The sequence below is a fragment of the Cryptomeria japonica genome, chromosome 6 (assembly GCF_030272615.1).
Source record: "Cryptomeria japonica chromosome 6, Sugi_1.0, whole genome shotgun sequence".
Classification (NCBI taxonomy): domain Eukaryota; kingdom Viridiplantae; phylum Streptophyta; class Pinopsida; order Cupressales; family Cupressaceae; genus Cryptomeria; species Cryptomeria japonica.
Window position 1 is genome coordinate 233,426,339 of NC_081410.1, and position 11,368 is coordinate 233,437,706.

Sequence of the window (11,368 nt, forward strand, 5' to 3'; positions counted from 1 at the left end):
TAGTTTTGTTAACGGTCTTAGTTTGAGACCCCAAACTTCTAGACTCTTGGATTTTTCTTCGTGGTTTTGTGTTTTCTCACCTCAGAACTCCAGGATCCTAGAGTCTCGAGGTGAGCTATTTTTGTCATGATCTCTCTTTGAGTAGTTTTTTATGTTTGTTTGGTTTGTTTTGCAGGGTTATCTGTGTTTAATGGAATCTTCCCGAAAGACAAAAGATCTTGAGAAGCTTCCAATCACCATGAAATATCAATACCAGGGGTGAACATACGCATCCAAGCTGGAGGATGCCATCCAATGGGTTACAGACACCAAGATTGGGCACATAGAGCTCAAAGTCATAGAAAAGAAATTGGAGAAACCAAGATTGAGTGTTGAATACAAGTGGATTAAGAGATCTAATCTGGTAGAGGTGACTGTTTTCCCACAATCAATACAAGCACCAGAGTTTATAATGCAAGTTGCACAATTCTATAACCTCGACACTAGGTAATGTGTCAATGTTGATGGGAAATCGGTGATTGATTTGTCACCAAATATGTTGGCTCTCGTGTTCCAGATTCCCACTAGGAGGGAAGTATTGGTTGAAGGGGAGGAAGATGGAGAAAGAGAGTGGAATCAGAACATGAGCCAATGCAAGAAAAGGATGAATGAAGAATGGCTCGAGGAAAAGAGGAAAACAAGCTTAAAGACAAATGAAATTTTGAGGTAGGATTTTAAAGATCCACACAGGGATCTAATTATAATGCTTAGAAAGGCATTCGGGAAGCCTGCATGTAAACACTTTCATCCATGGATGTTCTCATTCATGCTGCCAATTTTGGGTGGACGACAATATTACGACTAGGCTCAAATTTTGTCAGATAACATCAGAGACCAGCTCAAAGATGTACACAACATAAAGAAATTTTTCTTTACATATTATCTTGTTTGGGTGGTTGCTAGATCTAGTCAATTTCCAGGGTTGTAGATCGAGGGCAGATTGGGTGAAGAAGAATGATAAAATACCGTGTGGGAATATTACACACAATTATCATTGAAAGAATCCAGGTTGCACTATAAGAGAATCAATGATGCGTTTTTGTTTCCTATCATTATAAGTTAACAAGTGACACTAGGTTTAGGCTCACCAAGGAAGCAATGGAGCTGGTAATGAAGTGGGGGTGTTGGTTTAAACAAAAGTCCTGATCTACTTATTTGAGAGTAAGCGGATTCATTGGAGAACCATTTTTGTTGCCTAGATACTATACAGATAAAGTAATTTTGTTAGAATACGCAAGAGAGATGGTGCACTTGCAAAATTTGCTATTGTCAAGACATAAGACATGGGTTACAGGTGAAGACTTCCCCTTGAATTTATCATTCTTTTCATGTCAGAAAATTCATGTGGCAAAGGTTGTTGAACAGGAACTGTAGGACCTACAATTGAAGCCTTTTAATTATTCCAGGCAATTTTATGATCCATTCAATAAATTATAAAGACTAATGCGAAAAGTGTATGAAGGACATCAGCTTGCCCTGGAGGATTTTTGGGCCAATCTTCAGGATAGCTTTGAGGCAAAAGAGAAATATTACCATCACCTCACTGTTCCACAAATAAGAGATTTTGGTATCGAGACCAACCTACCCAAACAATTGCATGATGATGGTATTTTGCTAGATCCAATGTATAAGGAAACATGAATAGATAAGAGGTTGCTCCCTCCAATCAGATGGTCATAGTAGGAAGTGGTAGAAAATTATACAATTACTCAAGTAGTGATAGATAGAACCAGAAAGTGGTTAAGTTTGAGGATTAAACCAGCAACCTCCAAAGGTAAACAAAAGAATATCCCAACTGACAATCCTCAATCAAAGATACATAAGGACTATTCAAGGAGAACCCAATCAGAGTCGAGGAAGAATACCTCTACAAATCCAGAGGAGGAAGCTGAAACTCCTTTGAATATAGAAGAATTGAAGCATAAATTAAATGAGAAAATGAAAGAATATTTGGCAAAACAGGCAATTTTGGGGATTGCAGTAGGCCTAGGTGCCAAACCACAAGTAGAGATTCATCCTGTTAGGCTTGCCATTGAGGGTGTTACAGTAACGATGGAACAACCATCTTAAGAGGCTCAACCCTGTAGTGCCTCTGTTGCTCCAACTACCACTACCACCCCAACTACCACTGCTACCACTACTACCACAACAACACCAACAACCACATCAATCATGTCTGTTGCAGTGATTATTTCAACACCACCTCCACACTTGGCTACAACAACTGCTACTCCATCTTCTGTTGTTTCATAGATGCCTACACCTGCAATGACTCCTACAATTGAGACAATAACTATTCATAATATGGAGTCAAGTTTATACCAAGAGGAGGCTGAGCCAACACCAAAGAAGGTAGAACCTAAAAAGAGAAAAAGAATGACTCCATCTAGTGCAGAGAAATGAAGGGAACCTGTCGTGAAAAAGGTATTAGAACTTCCACATGTAACTCCTATGGATGTAGATGATCAAGGTCCGTAGGAGAAACAACAAGATGAAGAAGAGGAAATAGAGAAAGATAAGATGAGGAATAGGATGAAAGGTTGGTTCTCACTCCACAAGATGTAGAAAAATTATTGAAAGATATCACAGGTGGAGATAAAGAACAAAAAAGTCAAGAGCCGACCAAGGACTTCAGTGAGCAAGTGAGTGAGAAGTTAGAAGAATATCAACAACAGCTTGATATTGATGGTGCTCTACATGCAAACTTGGCTCAACAAGTTCTTTCACAACAACAAAAACTCACTGTACCAGTGCTTCCCACCCAGGGAGAGACTCAAGCTCCTTCAGATACACAGGTTGGAGAAGGAGAGGGAAATGAGGAAGAACTATCATAGGAAGCTAGAAGGGCAATGACACAAATAACCATTGAAGAAGGGAGCACAGAAGGAACACCACAATGGTTAACCTTCACTTTTGATAAGAAAAAAAAGGTGGTACTACCTAAACTCACATTGCAATAGACCATTACAGAGGAGCCAAAAAAAACAAAGAGGACCACGACAATTCATCATTTATCTAGAACTGGCTCTGGTGAAGTAATTGTCAATATCACATCCCCTATGAAGACAGAAGGAGACAACCCTTTAAAATACCAAGTGTCACAGGTTATGCTTGGAAATCAAACGAAGTGGGAAGAGCTTGATACTTTGGAGTTTTCTACCAGCATAGTAAGGAGTAGAATGGAGAAGGAGCATAACTCCCAACTACAGTTAAAAGCACAATTAGATCAATATAAACAATTGATTGTAGAAATGGGGAAGCCTTTGGATTCAAAGATAGATGACACATTGTTGTCCATATCATTGCTTCCAGAGGGTGATGTAATAACTTTGATTGAAAGTAGGTACAAAGTCTTGGGCGAAACATAATGTTTCGAAGGTGAAACTTTTCCTACAACATACAACAGTTATCTATGAAAAGATACTCAAAACAGAGAAGGTAATAACAGATTGTTCAACAAATTGGGAAGTGAGGATTAGAGACTTCACTAAGCAGTGTAAAAATATGATTAAAATATTGACGTTGGGTGAAGAAGTGATTAAAAATAAAGATTTGTTGGGAGGAGATGATATTGGTAGTTTACAATCTTGTATTTTTATAATAGAATTTAAGATAGAAGTTATTGAGCAGTGCAAGTCAAGGATATTGGAGGCACATGCTCCTCTTTTGAAATCACTTGGTAAATATGAGAATTTTGTGAAGAAGTTGTTAGGGGCTTATGGTCATCATATTTTGAAAGATGGTCGTGTGAAGGAAGGTGCAGTACTAGATCAATGGGATCAGTATGTGGCTCATCATTTTGTACCTTCAACAAAGTTTAATATAGTTAATAGATAGATAGTCATTCTTGACTTCTTAGCGTATACATGCGGAAGGAGTAATTGATAAGTTGGTCAGTAGATGGGAGCAGGCAAAGAAAATTTTCAAGAAGTCTAAGTTCCAGATTTCATATGTTGTTGATCCTCCTGAAGATACAGTTGCATGTTTTATTAGTAACTACAAGAGCTATAAAAGGAGTAAAGGATGAACACATAGTTGCCACACATGCAATTTTGATAGCTTTTTGAAGATAATTTTGGTTTCCACCAGAGCTAGGTTCAACCATTGTGCAACATCAATTTTAGTTTTTGAGCAAATTTTGCATGGTTGTAACGACCAATTTCGGGAACGCATGTTTCGTAGTGATAGTTAATTAGTAGTTTCACTGGAGTTTAAGGTAGATAATTGCATGTCAACTATGACTCCTTGTTTTTATAGCATTTAGTTCAGATAGCTTTGATTCCTAGAATTTAGGACATGAAACTCTATAAATTAGAAATTTTGATTCATTGTAAGGGTCAACAAATTGATGATTTGAGGTCCATTTTAGAGATTCCATTAGAGATTTTATGCAAATTTTTATAGGTTTAGAAGATTTTGTGATACTCTTTCAAGTTTAATACAAAAAGAAGCTTGTGGATTGCCTGATCTACTTGTGTGTTCTATATGGTTGTGTTCTTCATGATCTGGTAACTTCCATCTTTTGAATCAACAACTAGTTCTTTTGGATGATTTATTATTTTATGAATCATATTATGCATGTAAATGGTATATGAGGGTTAAATTGACTTTATATACTTTCTGGAGCTCGTTATTTGAATGTTGATTTAGTGATATTGATAATATTTGGATTACGAAATTCTAACCGTGTTCATCATTTAGTTGTTATTGCATCGATTTCATTATTATTTCCTTGTTCCCTTGATCTATGTTTTGTTGTTTATTTTGAGAGAATCTAAGTCAGAAAATACAAAAAAAGGAGGATTTTGTTTGTTTTGTTTCAACCAATAGGCCCCTTGATAGGTACAACCGCATCAGCCACTGAGTGACCCAACACCATCGTGACTTGACTATAGAGACCTTGGAGTAATTAGCTTTCAAGATTGATTACTTTTCAGGAGAGGTGGTGAGTCTTCACATAAACTAATCGATCGTTGGTGAGTGTGTGAAAACACCCGTCAACAAGTATGACTTGTGAATTCAACTGCATACACACACTCATGAAAGAGACAAAATAAAATAAAGGTTTCCGATTTAAAACATAGTAAAATTTCTTATCAAATCAACCACAATAATAATGTATGAAATCTTGAAGGCAAAACTTGACAATACTGAAAAACTAAAAGAAATCCATCTGTTGATAACAAATCCAAAAAAACCTGTAAAAGAGGTGCTGCATAATATTAACTATAAAATTGAGTTACAAATAATCTATCTCTCTGCCAAGAGAAAAAAGAAAAAAATACAGAACTAAGGAAAAAAGAAAGAACCTTTTTCCTAAATACAATGAATGCATGCAAACACTGAGCCCAAGAGGTGGAACTCACAGCTAACTAAAAGTGAGAAAAAGAAAAACATGCTTCTCGCAAGCAGAAATAAAAATCCTAAAAAAAAGGGGAAGCCAAAATGAAGTATTCCATGTTGTTATAGTTCCAAACTCTGTCTGATGATTCACTTGACTCAAGTGAACTCAAAAAGGGTTTTTCAGATGATTAAAAAATCAAAATAAAACTCTTTATTAAATGCATATCTAAAAGCAACTCCAAATTCCTTCTTTGCATGCATAAAAAAACCAAGAAAGCTCAAATCTTACTCCTTCTTGCATGCATAATATATCGCCTTTATCTTTTCATGTGCCCTTCTAAAAAATTTAATTTAACAATTATTAAAAATAATTAATTAAATTATTTTAATAATGTTAAATTAGCATTATAAATATCATGAAGGCATGCAAAGTGTTTTATACTTATCATTTCTAGCACAAGGCCTCAAACTCTTCCTTAGCTTCATGGGTTCATTCATATCACAGGGTTTATTGACTTAGAAGTCAATACCTTGGAGAAAATAATATGAGGTGATTTTATTTAAGACAAATCCCATCATAATCCCATCATAATTCGAATGAAGGCATGGAAAGAAAAGCCCAAGAATCCTAATGCATTGCATTCATTCTTTTTTGTATCTCTTGGAGAAAAACTTGATGTGGACGCCATGCATCTTCTGTGATCTTGAGCTTGAACTGGAGCTTCCCGGGTTTGAAATCGGACCTCTTAACATGGTATGTGCTACCTTCTTCTTCTATTTCTATCATTATCTCTTTGGAAGAAGAAAAGCACATAAATAAGTTGCTTTTTTACATGCATTTATTTAGGGTTTTGTTTGAAACCCTTTTTAAATTCCTTATCTGCATGAATTTGGACTTCTGCAACATTTTTGTGCACTGTATTTTGCATGAAGAGGACTTAATAAAGCCCTAACATTGGCTTGCACCTTGATTTTTTGAGGGTTGAATGTTTATGTTATCACATATATCTTTATTTTTTTGAATTTTCTCTTTCAGATTCAAATCCCATTCATGGTGCAAGATACTATTAGGGTTTTAAGCATATATTCATGACTGGCGAGCTTATGTTTTTAATATTGTTCTATCTATGTGATCTCTTGTGGGTTCATGAAATCTCTCTACCTTCATTGTACCTGCTCACTCATGTTTATTGTGGTTCTATTGTTCTTAAGACTGTATTGCCTTTTATTCCTTGGCACTGTGTTGAAATTTTCTTCTGAAAGATGACCATCTTAATCTTTATTGCCCTTGATGTAGCTTTGATACGACCCTTATTATTCATCATTTATTGATGACTGTGGGAGCTCTATTTGACAGTTTTATGATTGTCTTGGATGTTTGTGTTAATTTCACTATGAAAGCCCTTATATTCACTGTATTCATTACTCTATGACTACAAAATGATGCTTATGGCAATTGTGTACTATACCCTTGCAACATATAAGATTGTCCTTGTCTAATTTTGAATTGTAGAGTGATACCTTAGATGTTTGAAGACGACCACTTTCCTATGTACTATATTTTCACTGGTATTGTCTTTTGGTGATGATTGTCTTCTTTGCTATGACTGATCATACTACTGAGGATATTATCCCGTGAAATGATGATTTTCTTAGTTCTATGGTATATCTCTATAATAGTGCTCTTTGTCTTAATGGTCGATCCCTAAGATCTTATGAAGTATATCCATTGTCAAACTCTTTAGTTGTGACCCTATTAATGATTGTACTTTTCTAGTTATAGTTTGGAGGTTCGTTGTCTTTACTCTCTGGTTAGCACTATCTTGTGATCTTTTTGTTGACCTTACACCCTCCAGGCAAGTGGATGATAAAAAGATTTATCTACACCTTTTCCTCATCTTGTCGATCATTTAGAATTACTACTGCTATAATTCTTGTGTGTTGGATCTAATATCTTTGTTCTGGTTGTCCATAAGTTGTCCTTTATATGCTTATGTCTCAGTCAATATCATGATTTCATCTTATGATTCTTGAATATAGTGCTTATTTGCCTTAGGATGGTCTAGAAACCCATTGTCCCATACTCATTGGTTTACTGTCATATCTTGGGGTTGAGTATTGGGTGACCGTCTTCATATCCCTTATTGGTGCCCAAAACAACAGATCCCCAAACCCTACATATTTAGTCATTTTCTCATCAACTGGTTCAAGGCTAGATTTTTCCAATGAACAAGATTTAGTCATAAGACTAAAATCTCCTGCACTTTTGTCTCTGCGACACCAAGGTGGGCGCACCTAAGTAATGCCTAAATAACCTATAACTTCCAACACTCATAGTATTGTAAACTACAATAGATATCCCAAATTGAATATGCCAAGGAAAGTGTATGAATCTTCAGATTTGGCTACAATCCTGGATTCTAAACTCTCACTCAGCATTTGGCATGGGTTTCTACAGTAAACCTACTCCTACAAACATGAAATAAAAATAGGAAATAAACGAGACTTTAAGAGAATAAATTGAATTTGAGAACTGGATACAAGTACCATGACCAGTGCCTTCATTAGGGCAACAAAGTCAACTTTCAACATGTGACATTAAACCCAAATAGTCTAACTATAATCAGTGAGTTCTTAGTATTGGTGCATTACATCAATACCCTCTATTACAAATCTATTGCAACCATTCTTACATATCCTAGTTGCACAAAACACCATTTTATTATCCTATAAAAAGCATTTTAATCTCTTCCTCAAAGAGAAACAAGAAACAAGATAAACACCTGAGCTTGTCAGGACAAAACAAAAGGTCCTTAACCATTCATTTCATAAAATAGTGCCAATACATGTTGGAGACAACTACAAAAAAACACTAAAACCTGTATGCATTCTAGTTATACACTATTTGAAATGGCAAAATGACTACGAACTGAAAATAGAACTCTATCTTACTCCTAACCTTCGACTATACATGGAAGCCATGCCTCCTCCTAAAATCCTATCAGAATCCCCTCTCACTAGCCCTGATTCTCTTTCATACAACAGGGGAGCAAACAAGCTATAGGCTAGGTGAGACACATGTCATAATCCGATTCCTTCAGATTATAGATATGTCCTAAGGCATTGTACTGCATGCAATCCCTTTGAAATAATTCAATGCAAATGGCTGTGAGGACAACTTCTAGACCCACAAGCCTGATAACATAGCCACCCTGATCAATATTCTCAAGCCTCAAATAAATCTACCTTGCAGCTAATTGACCGACCTCATTAATTTTATCTTCTGTCATCTTTGATTGATCCCCGAAAGCAGATTACTACATTTAGTAATCTTCACTTCCTCTACGTCCTTACATCTTATGGACTAGAGATTTTCTAGTAACCTCATGGCAGTGATATCTCATCAGTAGAAGACCTTCAAATCTTATCGATCCACTCAGTTGATCAATTGTTTGATCCTCATTAAATGCAATCTCCTACTTGGCATCATTTATGGAGTCTGATTAGATTTGGTTGCTTCGACATAACAATTCTCCATTGGTAGTGTCTCTCCCTTTGATAGGTGGAATTCAAGTCAATCAGTATGCACTACGTCCTCAAAATCTTCCCATCTATCAACTGGTCAACCTCCGTCAACATTCCCATGTGGACCACCTATGTGCCGACATTATGTTCTTAAAATTTTAGAATACCCCTATGGGATGACATGATACCAGCCATCTCCTTTTGTTCCTATTATCATAAGGGAGCATAAATTATTCATCCTCATCCTTGCGGGCTGGCAGGATATCAGCCTTAAAACTATGGTTGTTAGCCTGCAATGCTTCAAGCCTTCGATCATCTATGTCACGGGATGGTGGGGACAACCCCTTACTTTTCTCTTTGTTACCCCATGGGGTCTCTTCCCTATCGCTTTTTGGACTACGGGATGGCGGGGCTCCACTACTTTTATTTCCTTCTTATTGTCCCACAAGTCAACCTTCCTATCACTTTTTCACACTAAGGGGTGGTGAGGCCCTTCATTTTCCCTTTTTATGCTACCTCGCAAACCCCTTTTCCTGTCTTCACATTCTAAGCGGGATGGCGGAGAGCCTGATAGCCATCATTGGATTCACCTTTGTTCTTACCCCACATCATGCTTTACAAGCCTATTGTACCCATGCGGGGTAAGCCTTTGCTTAGTTTTTAATATTTCCCTCTATCTCGTATGGTGCCTTTGTGTACTGGGAACAAGATTTTCTCTCCTCTATGCTTCTCCTTCTCCCACCGCAAGGTCCCACATGAACATGTTGCCATCAAATAGAGCCAACACATAGTCGCCAGTTGGACATCTGCAGACACTTGGACAACATGGGCCTGACTTCGGAGGCTGGTCAAAACTTGACATGAAAACAAAAACAACTTCCTCCTTTCCATTTGGATGCGATAGGCCGATAAAAGGTGAAAAGCGGGCCTGAGACCAAAAGATAGGCTAGGGGGACTGATAGTGTATATTATCGATGTATCGGGATGTCATCAAAATTTAGAACTTCAGAACATGCTTGTGAGCTTTTGAAAAGGGGCGATATCCTGATAAAGGTTCTTATCACATTCCAACTTGGGGCCCACACAAACTTTGCTTGGTGAGAGAAGATGAATCAGTGGTTGCCATGTGGTACTACTGAACAAATAGGTGAAGGGGCCCACAACGAACACAACTCAACCTAAGTGGACCAAGGAACATTTTCCACCTGGACAACTGTGTGCACATAGATGAAGTGGGCCAAAAAAAGGCCCCACCGACGGGAAGACCATTTAGTTGTAGCCTAATAGGCCTTTAGGACAAGAAGTGAGCCTTGTCGAAAGGGCATGTCACACAGAACACTACCATCCACATGAATTTTCAACATTTTTCTAGCCCGTGACACTTGTGCAGCTAACACGACGTGTTATGCACAACTATGACCACTATTCCCTATAGTTGCATAGCGACTAACATGTCGTGTTATCCTGCAAAATGGGATTTTGAGTACTCAGCAAAATTTTGAACTCGGGCCTTCAAAATTTGATAAATTTTTTGAAGTCCCAACAGTGGCTCTAGCTCAGGGATGCATGCTCCCTTGTGGGCATGGAAAGATCCCAGATCTCTGGGGAGAAGACTGAGTGCCTACTCCATTGGGTGCAGAGTCAAAAAAGGTCTTATCTGCCCCATACTACTGTGGTTTGATTCTCAAACCACATGTGATGGACCAAGGTCATCAAAAAAGAAAGGCATGTTTTTTCCTCTGTCATAAATTTGATTTTCTTCTGACTTCAATATGGCCAACTTGAAGATGTAGCTAGAATGTTGTTGATTAAACATTCTGACATCTCTCATCCAACTACCATACTAAAAACTATAACTGCATTCACCATGATCAAACATCTGATACCCATGCACAAAATGAAAATACAGATTATTGTGTGACATAAACATGTTATACTAATCAAAAAACACATTTTCATGATGAACACAACACTTATCAGGACTAAAATCACTGTCACACTCTATAAAAATATCATCCAACTGAAAAATAAAAAGCTCATTTTCTAGCACATAGTTGGTATCATTTGAAAAATATTTATCACAAGTTTGCTTATCAAACTGAAAACTCTCATGAAGTTTTTGTTGCAAACCTTGTGATTCATACAAGCGATCCTCAAGTGCATGAAGAGACAAAGAATCATGCATTGGTTCAATCAGCAACTCATTGCTTTGGAAAAAAAGGATCAAAAGGAAGTTTGAGCACACTCATATGTTCACTTACTTCCTCATTCTCACATGATGTAGCAACACTATCAGTATACCATATACACTCAAAAGAGTGTGATTTTGGTGCATGAGAAAGTTCTTACTCAAGCTTAAAATCAGCTCCCCATCCATGTGAAGACTCTCAAAATAAGGCTCCAACTCAAAGAAGAACTCATCACCACGGGGCTCAATGCATTGGGTTGAGGTCTTTCACAT